Genomic DNA, 14533 nt, shown 5'->3' on the forward strand with positions numbered 1-14533 from the left:
GATTCATTACTACACACAGAGAAATATTAGATACTTGGAAATATTTGTAAGCTACACCAAGTAACCATGGAACCATGGGTAAGGAAAACAACATGAGCTACATATATAAATATATACTATATGCCTAATTCAAATGGGAAATAATAATCTTTCAATCTTTTAGTTACCACATCTCTCCAGAGAGAGAAAGGTTGCTTCTCTCGACAGTTTATACTTCCACACGCAAAAGTGTAGTGTCACCTTATTACCCACCACCAGAGCACAAAAGCAAAGCACAGGCCTTAATTTTAGCATCAGCATAGGTGCCTAGTGCCTGTCAATTGCTTCAGTGTATAAACATGACTTTCCTGGACACCTGTCATTTGCCTCTCATCACATCATATATTGTACCAAGTTGTAAAAGCCAGCAAAAGGAAAAAAAAACCTCAAAACTGTTTATTGACTATAATTAACAGGGTTTATGGTATTTGAAATCAAATAAGTACATGACTAAAATCATAAAATATGATATGTAAAATTATATAAAGTCGAGCTGGTTTTCTATTTGACTTTCCAATGTAAGTTGTTTTCCTGGTCTACCTCATTTAATGTTATTACAGAGGCCCAGGAGATGAGCCATGAGTCACAGCTTCCAGTTTTCACATTTCACTTTACCACTACCTGATTTAAGCCCAAATTTGCTCTTTGTTCAATGTGATAGTAAATAGGATTCAAATACAAATATCACCACCCATGTTTCAGTCCTTCTCAGTATTCAGCAAACACAAAACAAGGGAATTCCAGAATTCTAAAATAGATCAACAGCCAATATCAAAAATAGATAGCAGCTTGTAAGCCTTAATAATATTTATGAAATTTTGAGTAGTTCATTAATTGTTAGGGAACCATAAAAATGCAAATTGTAGTCACAATAATGGAATGGAGGTTAGGACTTGTGAAATTAACCATCATTTTTTTTACCTCATGTTTGATATTTTGCCACAAGGCCTCCAAAATTAATGTTGTACTTGTCAGTTAGTGAAAATGAAATGAGTCATAAGTACTACTGATGACTCAGATAATTGTAAGATCATCATTATATAATATTTCAAGTATTCGTGGTACAGAAGCGCACTAAGCTTTCTTGCTTGCTTTAATAAGACAAGTGTCTGTGTGTAACTCCCTTCATGTAATTCCACCTCATTTCATTTATTATTATTTTTTGTGTGTGTGGTTTTTGGGTCACACCCGGCAGTGCTCAGGGATTATTTCTGGCTCCAGGCTCAGAAATTGCTCCTGGAAGGCACAGGGGACCATATGGGGCGCCGGGATTCGAACCGATGACCTCCTGCATGAAAGGCAAATGCCTTACCTCCATGCTATCTCTCCGGCCCCCTATTTTTATTATTTTAACACACTTGTGGCTCAGCAAACTACTTGTGAAGTGATCAGCACTCATTTAAGACTTTTCCAACCAAGTCCACACTTCCAAGAGGCTTTCTCTAACTCATTCCCAGATTCCCAACTCAGGCATTTAACGTCCTACTTCTACCTGAAGGTTTTGTATTTAACTGAATTCTTTAGTGGCAATGGTCTTTGGAATGAAGAATGCAGTTTAGGTTGGGAATGTACATGTTTTCAGCTATTTTATATTACAGACTGCTGTGGCCTAGTTTGCAAATTTAAAGAAATAGGGTCATTTTTTAATTTCTTGGAAGAAAATACCTTTGCAAAGTAAGAAAAGCTAGGAGAAAGTCAAAACTTTTTGTGTGTGTTTTGTTTTGGGGCCACAGCAAGTAGCACTCAAGGGTTACTCCTGGCTCTGCACTCAGAAATTGCTACTGGCAGGCTGGGGGGAGGAGGGCATTTGGGATGCCAGGGATCAAACCCAGGCCTATCTTGGGTCAGCAGCATGCTAGACAAATGCCCTACCGCTGTGCTATCACTCAGGTCTTAAGTCAAAACATTTTTTAAAGGAGAGATGGAATAAACTTTCAAAATGATTTAGATTTGGGTAAATAGTGGCAAGGATCACAAATTGCACTTCATTACGATCTATTTCGTGTGTTGAAAGTGGACAATAATATTCATTTTTGAAATGAAGTATTCGTTTTGTTGTTCAAAAGTGAGCAAAAAGATAAATGAAAAGTTTATTCTTGTGGTTAACTGCTTACATTGACCAGTAGTAGTCACTGTGTTGTTGTTGACCTTCGAAAAGTACAGATCTAAAACCACTCAATGGGATCATTTTTGCTCAGAAGTGAAAATAACATTTAGGGAGGAAATAAGATTCTGCTAAGAGCACATTTCTTTTTTTGTTTTGTTTTGTTTTGTTTTGGGGGCCACACCCCGTTTGATGCTCAGGGGTTACTCCTGGCTAAGCGTTCAGAAATTGCCCCTTCCTTGGCTAGCGCTTGCAAGGCAGACACCTTACCTCTAGCGCCACCTCGCCGGCCCCAAGAGCACATTTCTTTACATTATAATTTTGTCCTTGAAGTAGTTCATTTGTAGGTGATAGTCATAACACTGAATGAATTTATTTGCAGTTATACATTATTTGGAGAATAACTTGTAGCCGTATAATTAATCCTGTGCATACCAACGGCATCACTTTAGATACTCTGAGCAGAGCTCAGCTCTGTTATAAAATAGTAAAGAAAAGGAGGAGGAGGGGCTAGAGCGATAGCACAGTTGTAGAGTGTTTGCCTTGCATGCAACTGACCCGGGATGGACCCAGGTTCGATCCCAGGATCCCATATGGTCCCCTGAGCCTACCAGGGGCAATTTCTGAGCGCAGAGCCAGGAGTAACCTCTGAGCACCACTGGGTGTGGCCCAAAAACTAAAATAAAAGAGGAAGAAAAAAGAGAGATCCAATATAAAAAGTGATTACTATTTTATCAGTACAATGATGGAATATATAAGAATCCCCTGCCTCGGGCCTGGAGAGATAGCACAGCGGTGTTTGCCTTGCAAGCAGCCAATTCAGAACCAAAGGTGGTTGGTTCGAATCCCGGTGACCCATATGGTCCCCCGTGCCTGCCAGGAGCTACTTCTGAGCAGACAGCCAGGAGTAACCCCTGAGCACTGCCAGGTGTGGCCCAAAAACCAAAAAAAAAAAAAAAGAATCCCCTGCCTCCCCCAAAACTTCAGAAGAGATTCAAAATGACAGAAAGGTGGAAAAAGCAGGAAGCTTCTCCGAATAAAAGTTGGGTCTCCTAAACAGCATTCTCTGAGAACATGTTAAAGACGAGAGGGGGGCCAGAGCGATGGCACGGTGGTAGGGTGTTTGCCTTGCACGTGGCTGACCCAGGGCGGACCTGGATTCCATCCCAGGAGTCTCATATGGTCCCCTGAGTCAGGAGCGATTTCTGAGCACAGAGCCAGAAGTAACCCCGGAGCGTCACAGGGTGTGGCCCAACACCCCCCAATTAATAAAGATGAGGAGACAACAACAAAACAGTTAATCACAAGAAGTATTTTCTTCTTATAAATATCAAAACTAAAATTGTTAGATAAAATTAAAATGTGAGTGTTTTGGGGTTGTTCGTTTGAAGAGAGGGTTTAGGGATCTAACCTGGTGCAAGGCGAATGCCTTAATCTCTGTCTCTAAGTGTGTGCTAAGTGCTACAATTGATAAAGATGTGTTTATGCCCATTTGCATGTTTTGTACCCTGGAGTACTGATATTGCTGGGTCATACCAAGCACTAAAAGTGAAATTTGCTGCATCATAATGCAGTTTTATTCTTACTTTTCTAAGAAATCTCTATACTGTTTTCCAGTGGGTTTGGACTAGACAATTTTCCCACCAACAGTGGATGAGAGTTCCTTTCTCATTATTCCTTTCCCCACCAACACAGACTGTTCTCCGTTCTTTGAAACCACAAAACTTTCCATTCTCACTGGTGTGAAATATCATGTTGTTATCTTGATATGGGTTTCCCTGATTACAAGTGATGATGAACATGTTTGTGGTCCTGCAGTGCTCAGGAATTATGTGACGGTGTGGTTCAAACCCAGGCAGGTCACATGCAAAGCAAGTGCCCTGCCCATTGTACTATCACTTTGACCCCCTCCCCATTTTTGATAGTTTTTGAATCTTTGTTGTTGATCTTTGTGAGTGCTTTATGTCTTAGATATTAAACCTTTATCTAATGTGTTGAGTGGAAATATTTCTCTCATTTAGTTGTACATTTAGTGTATTTTAATTTGAGCCTATGATTCTTTTGCCATACAGAAACTCTTTGATTTCTTTGCAGTTCCATTTATTTTTGTTTCTGTTGCCTTTGTGAATGGAAAATCATTGAAAAGTTTCAAGGTCCAAATAATGGAGCATTCTACTAATGTTTTCCTTAATGTATTTTAGGTATTCTAGTCTGACCTCAGTGGTTTTTGATCCACTTTGACTTTTGTGTAAATATGTAAACATGTCTATAAGACTTAGATTCAACTTCATTTTTTTACATGTGGTATTTAGTTTTACCGACTCCATTTGCTGAACAGGTTACCTTTACTCTATTTTGTGTACCAAGCTCCTTTGTCAAAAGATTAGTTGGTCACTGGACATGGAATAATAGTATAGTGAGTAGGGTGCTTGCCTTGCACACAGCTAATAAAGTTCAATCCTCAGCCCTCCAATGGTTCTCTGAGCCCACCAGGAGTAATTCTTTAAGTACCATCAGGTGTGGCCCAAAATAAGCAAAAATTTAGCTGGTCATAGATCTGGGCATCAGACTTTGAGATACTGGATTCAAACCCATTGGTTGTCCTTATTCCAGTGCCATTCAATTTTGACTGCTAGAGCTTTGTGGCCTTAGAGTCAACATGAATATTCTTTTATGAGAAAATTATTAAATTGGATCTAAGTCCACTTTTAAAACTTCTAGTTTTGCTTTGGGAATATCGGGGGAGGGGTGGGAGGGAATCTGTAAACCTAAAAGAATGTGGCAATCAAAAATAAAAATATAGGGGCCGGGAAGGTGGCGCTAGAGGTAAGGTGTCTGCCTTACAAGCGCTAGCCAAGGAACGGACCGCGGTTCGATCCCCCGGCGTCCCATATGGTCCCCCCAAGCCAGGGACGATTTCTGAGCACATAGCCAGGAGTAACCCCTGAGCGTCAAACGGGTGTGGCCCAAAAACCAAAAAAAAAAATAAATAAAAATAAAATAAAATAAAATAAAAATATAGTCCAAGTGAGGCAAAAAGAATCAATGTGGCTTATAAGCCCGCAAAGGAACCAATGTGAAGTGTATGAATGACAAACCTTGGTGACAGTCATTTTCCTCAGTTGAAACTATCTCTCAGCTACTATCATCTGTGAGAAATCTTTCATCCTGGAGTTCTCATCAGGCATGAACTCAGCTTCGGGAGGAGCAGAGGGAGGGGCCGGGCAGATAGCTGGCTTCCAGTGCCTTGATCCTGGAGCCAGCTCTTTCCAGGTATGGGGTTAGGGGACACCCCATGCCTGATGGCATTCTCCCTAGCTTGAGGGGTGCTGGGAGGTTTGGCAGGCCTCCAGCCGTTCCCCTATTTCCCCCTCTACTCCAAGCCTTCCCTGGTTGCCGGCCCAGGTGGAGTCTATCGTGGTCCTCAGGCTTTTCCCCTTTCTCTCCCTACACTAAGCGGGGGACACATGGGGTGGATGGCGGGCAAACGCAGCACTGGTGTATGTCGGGACATTGCATCGTGACATTCACTGGTATTTTTTTTTCTTCTCATTGTCTCCATTTAAAAAACCTTGTATATTTAAAATATAAATGGGAGGATTGACTCTGTTTTGGAATAGACCAGCTCGGGTGGGGGTACCATATATTTTCAAAATAAAAATGAGAGGATGGACTCTCAGGCTGGGAAGGGGCCAGTACTCTTTACCTACTTGTTTACTCTCAGCAGCCTCTTGGCCTCTTCCTTCTTTGATTGTGTAACTGTGGTTGCTACCATACTAGGTTTCTGATTAGTTCCCATGAATGGTGACAATTGAGTACACTGTCTTAAGTTAGATTGTTTATTTCCCCCACTTTTTATCTTTTCTCCTCTTTGTGAACAGTTCAATAAGGTATTTTGGTGAAAGAATCCCTCTCTATCTTTCCTTCCCTTTGTTATTTGTTAAATAAGGAAGTTTGTAGAAGTGTCCCTCCATTTAATGTTTATATAAGAACCAAGTCAATTGGATTGTTGGACTTGTTCTAGCATCCCCATAGGCATCAATCTCGCTGGGAACTGTTCAATAAGGAATTTTGGTGAGAGTCCCTCAGTTTAATGCTTATGTTTGAACCAGGTCATGGGGATTGTTGGACTTGTTCTTTCGGCCCCCTTATGTGCTGATAATGTCAGGTGGTATTATTCCTTGTTTGCATGGGCACATTAAAATGGAAAATACTATACACACAAATAAGTTCTTATCTAATAGAGATAGGAACACACAAATCTTGTGGTGCAATGGAACCTTACAAACTCTGAACATTGACATGATGACCTGGCACAGGACTGAGATTTGGGCATTTTCCAGTCACCCCTGAACCAGGGAAGCCATCTATGAAACATCCAACGTTGTTTATGACATCACTTGGAAGCAATCCTCTACTAGGGAAGACCCTACTGCTGCTCTGACATCGGTTTACTCAAAAGAGTCTTCCTTTAACACTGAGAAGATTTAAACAACAACAACGACCTGCGTACTGGACAGGGCTTTCTGCAGTGCCCATTAATTGCGAGTTAAAATTAGATGCCACTTTGCACCATCCTGACTTTAATGTAGGATATACAAATTCCAGGACCTTCAATACAGAAACGTGATATCAACAACAGAGACTAAAAAATATAACTGTACGGGCACTACAGACAATGACCAGGATTGGACAAACTAGTTTGCCTGGAGCCTAGAAATGGTCTTCTGTCAGGAAACTTCAGGGGTAGGGTCTCCTTGTATTTAGGCCAAAGTTTTTCCTTTCCATGACCCCCATACTTTGGTGGGCCCATGCAAATGATAATTGCCACACTAACATTGTTTTTACAATGCTCCTTTGACTCCAAACCTTTAAGAAACCACTAGTAAAAATATCTGGAACTGCAAAAGAAAAATAATAAAGGGTTACATTAGTGTTAACATATATGCTTTTAGTTACACTAGCATTTTGGGGGGATAAAGGAGGGAGATAAGGGATATATGCTTGGGAACAGGGATGAAGGGAGGACAACACTGCTGGTGGAAAGGCCCTCATTTATTGTCACTGTGTACCTTAAATATCACTGTGTAAGATTTGTAATTCACTTTGGCCACAATAAAAATTTAAAAAAAATCTTCTGATTAAAAAACAAGACTCAGCTTCTGAAATAGCCCAACTACCCCTGACCTCACCACATGCATCTCCTGTAAATCACTCACATCCAAAGTGACTAAGAGCATCCCAACCACCTGGCTTCACTGCAGAAAGGGGCATAAGTCTCCAGCCCCTGACTCTGTACTTCAAGCATGAGGGTTTAAAACAGCTGCTCCTGAGGTGATGAATGTTTAAAAATAGTCTGGTGTTTCCTTGGGGACCCACCCCCCCCCACCCTTCGTGATTGCCACCTGTTGAGACTTCCTGCTGCAGGGCTTCCCCCTTTCTATCCAGAGCTCATTTATCAGTCAAACCTGACAAACCAATTCTCTTTAAGGGTGCATTTGATAAAAGAAACACAGGGAAAATTTCAGTTTTCATTGTCCGTGACTTACTATATGTCCTTGGAGAATTTGGGGAACTTTGCAGTTTCAAATTTTGAAGCTGAGGAGGATTTCTATTGGGGCTGAAGAGCAATAGGAGTTTATCCAAAACCCCTCAGAAAGAGGATGGGATAAGCACAGGAAACTAGAGGGCATTTTGAATGTGTAATTAACGCTTAAACTACTTAAATGCTTACTGTCTGTTTGCTTAGGAAATTTCTTCCCAAGGACTATTACCTTCATAAGTTGGAAGTTCAAATAATTTCATTCAAATTTCTAATTGCCCTGTGAAAGGCTATATAATTTCATTTCTCAAGCAGACATCAATAAATTGAATAATTACCTGGCAGTCATATTTAAAAAAGCTGCTAAATGTGTGAGCACAAAAACTTTCTGGAAACATCCTTTGAGGTTTAGTACATACTGGGCAGGTAACTTTTCTTTCCTGGTAATTGGCTCAGTTGTCCACTCACCACATTCTTTTTTTGTTTGTTTGTTTGTTTGTTTTTTGGGGGGTTGGTTTTGGGGCCACAGCCGGCAGCACTCAGGGGTTACTCCTCGCTCTTCGCTCAGAAATTGCTCCTGGAAGGCTTGGGGGACCATATGGAATGATGAATAATGAACGCCAGGATTGAACCCGGGTCCATCCGAGGTTGGTGGCATGCAAGACAAATGCCCTACCTGCTGTACTATCGCTCCAGTCCCACCCCACCACCTTAAGCCTGGAGTGCAGTTCACTTGACCCCTTCCATGACCTCACCAGTGAGTGTCACTCTGGATGTTTACTATCACTATGTTTCAACCTGGAGTTAAATAAAATTGAGAAGTTTGTCACTAGTTTTTGGTGCATATAAGCATCTTGTATTGATTTGGTAGCAAAAATAAAATAAGAAACGACACTGTACTGGCAGCTTGAAATTTCCTAGACAATTTTCCATCACTTTAGTGTAAAATATTTGCCAACATTTTTCATAATTTAGGTTTGATGTATATTAGCAGTTCTACAAATTAAATAGTGACCTAGAAGGTAAGACCTGTGCATCTGATCTGTGTTTTGGGGTCACACCTTAGTTCAGGGAATACTTCTAGATCTGTGCTCAGGGTCACTCCTCCTGGTGTCTGGAGAACTATGCAATAACACAGATAGAACCTATGCAAAGCTTACACTCACTCAGTCCTTTGAGGCCTCTCTCCATCCAGCCTGCATCCAATTTTTTTTTTAATTTTTATTGTGGCCAAAGTGAGTTACAAATCTTTCACAGGAATATTTAAGGCACATATTGATAATCCCTCCATCCCTTTCCCCAGCATGTGTCGTGCTTCTCCCTCCTTTACCCCCCCCCAGAATGCTAGTGTAACTGGTCCCCACTTGTACAGCTTGCATCCAAATTTTTAAAAAGCTCTCCCAGGTGATTTTCATCTACAGTAGACTTCTTTCTTTAAGAAAGGAAATTATGGTAAAAAGTTCTAGGAGTTCTCACCAGCAAAGAGCTATATAAAGAAAAATGAACTGTTTAATCACAGAAAAAGTTCTGTATTGTGAGAACACCAAAAAATTTGAAAAGCCAGTGTTTAACCTATTCTATGAACTTTAGTCAGTGATGTTTCCTGAAAGAGAAAGTTATGTTCAACTTCACACCTTGAAATGTAAATAAAGGCAAATAAGGGACAAAGACACTATATGATCTGAATAAAGCATACCCCTAGTTTCCTGACACCAGGATTTTCTTTTCCATCTATTATGACTGTATTTCACTCTTTATTTTTTTTTGAGATATCAAAAATGGTGTTGACGGAACAATCTAGCTTTTTTTTTCATATTTAAAAAAAGGTGCCTCTTTCTACCTTTACATAGAAATATATAAATACTTGGAATCTTCATTCTGACTATTGAGGTTAGTGTTCATTTTTATAACTATGCTTCAATGAATTTATGGTATTCTCCATCTCTGTCAGGCCCACCCCATTCTCAAATTTCTCCAAATACTGTAATATATACTATCTTTGCATGTCCAAAAAGAACAAGAGTCCTCTGTTTAGTCAATTCATTTCCCAATTCTGGTCTATTCAACTTCTGCTTCTACCTCTCCCAACCTTCTCATTCCAATCAAGCCAGTGTCCTGATTGATGTCAGTGGAAATCATGTTTTCACTCACACATCCTTTCAAAAACATTTATTGAGCACCAATTTGAAGCCAGATGGAAAAAAATGAATTCAATATGAGTCTCCAGAAAATCTGTCTGTACAGGGAGAGTTGAAAATATTGATAATGATCCCCTAATATTTCTTTCCCAAAGGGGCAAGAAGATGAAAGATTTAATCAGAGATCTTTACATATTGTATTTCACGGAAGTGTTTTCAGAAACTAATTAAGAAGTAATTCACCTAAGTCTTCAGCATATTACATTTGTGGCATTTAATAGTTATTAACTCTTGTAGCCCCCAGAAGCAGACAATACACTTTTTACATTTTTCAATCTTAAATAGAATGTATGAATAATTAACTATGTGCTTACTGATGGGTGTGAGGGAACTAAATGCCTCTGATTCCCACTTCAGTTATTTACAGCAGTTGAATAAGAACCTGGATGATAGAGACTAGAAATAGAGTGGAAGTCAGAATGCTCCATTCCCTTTAGCTCAACGTGAGAAATATCATTCAAAAGTCCCCCAAACATTACAGAGCCGAAAGTACACTCTGTGGTCTCCTGAAGCTCATCTAATAGAAATTAAAATTTTCAGATTCTAAGTATGAGGACTTGCATTTGGCTAGTATTATATTTTGTTTGGCTCTGTATAGTATAGGGAAATGCCCTTCTTCTTACTTTGAGTCAAACTGAATTTGAATGTATAAATCAATAAATCTCATGTGTAAAATACTGCAAGGCACTTGAAAGACATTTTAGAAGTACGAATTGATACTTCAGAATGCCAAAAATAGATATGCCTAACGATCAATAAATAATGAAACACATTTACTTTTGTTTTCTCCTCATTTACAACTGTTTGTGGTTAAGTATTCTTAATCCAAAGGTTTTTAACCATGATCTCAAGCACTCGCTTATCCCGTGCAGCAGGTAACAAGATAATACAATCTACTTTGGCTGCTGAAACCCAGATGTCACAGTTGCCTAATGGTGAAGCAGAAGCTGCTTGTCTCCTATGGCCATGCAACCAGGGAGTTTTTTCTTTTTTTTTTTTTTTATTCTTTTATTTTATTTTTATTTTTTGGGGAGTTTTTTCAAAATCACCTAAATCACACTTATCTAAATCACAAATATCTTAGATTACACCAGATGACTAGTTAATCTCATAAAATTAAATAATGAACTTTTTCTTGTATTTACTTCCTACTAGATAGGAAACATCTACAAGCATCACTGGCCTGGGGACCCCCAAGCACAGGTGAAAATAGCACCTCAACCCTGGGATCAGTTAACTAAACCATCATGCCACCACAGCTCAACCAATTACCATAGGAAGTAGTTTACTGCTTGGGAAAACACACACACACACACACACACACACACACACACACACACACACATACAATGAGATTGAGGATACCAAATGCCTGAAATGTTGCATCTGAAAAGGAGCTACAGGGATAGTTTGCTACAGTCTTTGCCATAAATAAGCTTCATCAAGTCTTCTCAGTCAGAACATTGACAGGCCTGTCAGAAGTTTTCGAAGGGTCAGGCATAATAGTCCAGGAGCATAAAGAACCTGTTTTACAAGCATATCGTCACAAGTCAAATCCTTGGTCTTTCACATGAGTCGAGTACAATGTTGAGGATTCTATTTAAGTTCTACTGCTTATGCTCTCTGGCACAGAAAATAACTTTCAGCTCCATCATGGACTGGTGTGGGGAAGCACTGTAAAAAGCAGGGTCTCTAACATGCATCTAAACAACAACAAAAGCAACAAAAGAGTGTCAAAATCAGCAAGTCTGACCTCTGGCAAGCATATGCATGAGCTCCACAGCGCCCTGAGAACGCAACCAGTCTCTGCTGTGGGGGTGAAGTGTGCCTCCAAGGGCCTGTGCAAGCCCCACAACTAACGGACCACAGGCCTTAGCAAACACGGCTGACACCACAACCTGATGGAAGACAAAGGTGACACCCCAGCTTGACACTAGAGCAACCTCTGGTGACTGCAAAAACTTCAATAGCCATCAAGAAGCAGAGGGAGATGAATATATTTTTAATTTTAAAATTAAGTGGAATTATTTTATTTTTTCAATGTTTTCAAAGGGGAGGCAAGAACATGTCCTCTCTGACAGGACCAGGGTCCCTCTCTCCATTCTTGGGGCAAGCAAACTTCCTGGAATTCATTTACAAGGACCCCAAATCAATCACAAGATCTCGGACCAATAGGTCTCATGACTAATGGGCTAAACAGGGAACAAAATTTCATGGCCCCTGAGTCTGGAGAATGATAAATGGCAAGGAGAAAGACTGACCTGTACAAACCATGCAAATTCCTTTCCTTTAAAGAGAGATTGTCTGCCAACGACTTGAAGGTGAATCACGAAGCCAGGCATGTTCCAGGAAAAGAAAACTAGCTGACAAAAATCTAGTTTTCTCTTTTTTTTTTCCCCAGACTTTTTTCCAAGCTGGAAGTTGAGCTCCCATATGATCCAGCTATACCACTCCTAGGGATGTATCCTAGGAACACAAAAATACAATACAAAATCCCTTTCTCACACCTATATTCACTGTGGCATTGTTTACAATAGCCAGACTCTGGAAACAGCCTAGATGCCCTTCAATAGATGAATGGCTAAAGAAACTATGGTACGTATATACAATGGAATATTATGCAGCCATCAGAAGAGATGAAGTCATGAAATGTATATGGAATCTATTATGCTGAGTGAAATAAGTCAGAGAGATAAACATAGAATGGTCTCACTTATCTATGGGTTTTGAGAAAAATGAAAAACATTTGTGTAATGTTCAGAGACAAAATAGAGGAGGACTGGAGGGTCCAGCTTCTGACATGAAGCTCACCACAGGGGTTGTTTAGTGCAGTCACAGAAATAATTACACTGAGAACTATCATAACAAAATGGGACTGAATGAGGGAAGTAGAAAGCCTGTCTAGAGTACAGGTCGGTGTGGGTTGGGGAGGAAGGACACTTGGGATATTGGTCATGGGAATGTTGCACTGGTGAAGGGTTTTTTTCTATATATATTTAAAAAAAATCAAAAAATAAGAAAAGAAAAGAAAAGAAAAGGCCTCCCAATTCTTACCACAGGCTGTGTTCTTTACACTGACTGTATAGAAAGAGGAGGTACAGTAAATGCATCTCAACCCAGGCCCTTTGCCTGATCTGGACTGTGAATGGGGGGACCAAAAAAAATCTAGTTTAATCAATAAGTTAAAAACATCAAAATGTTGATAATCATGTTCTACTGCTTCAACCAACAATCTCTGCATTCTGTAAGTCTTAACCACAAAAGTATATATGAGTACAGGAGTTTATCAAATGTATACATAGAAAAATCTCAGGGAATGTCTCTTCATCTATGCACCCTGGACAGTTTCTTCCCATTACCTGTTTCTTACTTATGAATAATATGAGAGGGAATCTGCTTTCAAAGAGGCCAGGGATGGAGAGATAGTATGGAGTTAATGTACTTGTCTAGCATGTTCCTGGTCCTAGAATAATCCCAGGGGCTGAAGAAACAGCACCTTCTTTGTTGCTAGCCAGGTCAGTCAAGAATCCCCAGGCACTCGGGGTCGTAGAGATAGCATAGTGGTAGGACATTTGCCTTGCATGCAGGAGGGCAGTAATTTGATCCCAGCATCCCATATGGTCCCCCAAGCATACCAGCTGAGATTTCTTAATGTAGAGTCAGGAGTAACTCCTGAGTGCTGCCAGATGTGACCCAAAAAGAAAAAAAAAAAAAAAAAAAGAATCCTCAGGCGCAGCTGTTACACCTCCTGGCCACTGTTTGAAAGGACCCCCTAAAGAGTTGAGGCAGGGGCCGGAGAGATAGCATAGCGGTAAGGCATTTGCCTTGCATGCTGCCAATCCAGGATGGACAGTGGTTTGAATCCCAGTATCCCATAGTAGTAGTAGTAGTAGTACCAAGCCTGCCAGGAGCGATTTCTGAGCGCATAGCCAGGAGTAACCCCTGAGCGCCTCCAGTGTGACTCAAAAACCAAAAACAAAAAGAGAGTTGAGACATATTCCCAGCTATAAGACAAATTCTTCTGGAAAAGAAGAATAAGGAATCTTTATTTAAGGGTCTCTGTGAATATATACCAATTCCTTCCCCTAGCAACTAGTTGCCTTTCGGATTCAAATTTACTAAACGAGGGACCTATTACTAGAGATCACTTCCATCCTAGAAACTTGTTCAGAAAAATATACCTCAAAATATAAGTCTTCAATTCAGTTGCAGTCACCAAATAAGTTCTTCTGTGGATTGGACATTCCAACAAGACTGACAACCCATTCATTTATTCATTTAACTAACATTGGGAGCTCTGGAATCCTGGCTCCAAAATTCAAAATCTGTAGAACTTTGAATAAATTTCTTGAACACTCAAGTTTTAGCGCCCATGTCATGTAAAATGATGGTTGTTAGTAGTTTAAGAGCCAAATTAGAAAATGCCATTCATCTCACTCAGAAAACATACTAGAAAACCAACCTAGAAGAAAGTTATACTATAACTATATACATTGGTGGGGGCTACTCTTCTGTGGTGTTCAAGGAACTGGGGGTTACTCTGGCAATGCTTGGCATGATTATAGGGTGCTCAGGGATGCAGTATTGCTTGGAAATGAAGATGCCATGATAAACTATGGATATATTTTAGGACTAGACTCAGAATTGCAC

The 14533-nt window shown here is 40.1% G+C and overlaps 1 protein-coding gene and 1 pseudogene across 1 annotated transcript in view; one reads left to right on the forward strand and one right to left on the reverse strand.

Moving 5' to 3' along the window:
- FSIP1 (fibrous sheath interacting protein 1) overlaps nucleotides 1-14533 on the reverse strand; it is a 219793-nt gene that overhangs the window by 33181 nt on the left and 172079 nt on the right. The window lies entirely within an intron of this gene.
- On the forward strand, nucleotides 12921-13042 carry LOC126024873 (uncharacterized; annotated as a pseudogene).

This window comes from Suncus etruscus, chromosome 12 (genome assembly GCF_024139225.1).
Source record: "Suncus etruscus isolate mSunEtr1 chromosome 12, mSunEtr1.pri.cur, whole genome shotgun sequence".
Classification (NCBI taxonomy): domain Eukaryota; kingdom Metazoa; phylum Chordata; class Mammalia; order Eulipotyphla; family Soricidae; genus Suncus; species Suncus etruscus.